Genomic DNA, 450 nt, shown 5'->3' with positions numbered 1-450 from the left:
ATAAAATGAAATATACCTATCTCATATGTTGCCTATATGTTGGATATATTTCATATTCAAAACAATATCAGAAGAGTATTAGATGTGACATATGTAAACTGATTTTTTTTACTAGAAGTACATTAAGCACATTATCCGCCTCTATCCGAAAAAAAAGAAAAGGTGACTATCAGCGGATAAAGAGAGATATACTTTATACGTTGCCTATGTTTTTTTACTAGAAGTACTATATCAAACACTTTTTCCGTTTGTTCCAGAGTAATATCAGATAAGTATTAGTTTACTAGCAGAGGATAAAATAAAATATATCTTATATATTACTTGCGTTCTTTTACTGGGAGTACATCAAACATCTTTTTCGCTTCTATACGAAGCAATAAGAGAAGATAATCAGATGACTATCAGTTGAAAAATATTTATAAGTTGCTTGCAATTAGGCACTAAGAGTAC

The sequence above is a fragment of the Teleopsis dalmanni genome, chromosome 2, assembly GCF_002237135.1.
Source record: "Teleopsis dalmanni isolate 2A chromosome 2, ASM223713v2, whole genome shotgun sequence".
Taxonomy (NCBI): domain Eukaryota; kingdom Metazoa; phylum Arthropoda; class Insecta; order Diptera; family Diopsidae; genus Teleopsis; species Teleopsis dalmanni.
This window is presented reverse-complemented; position numbering follows the sequence as displayed.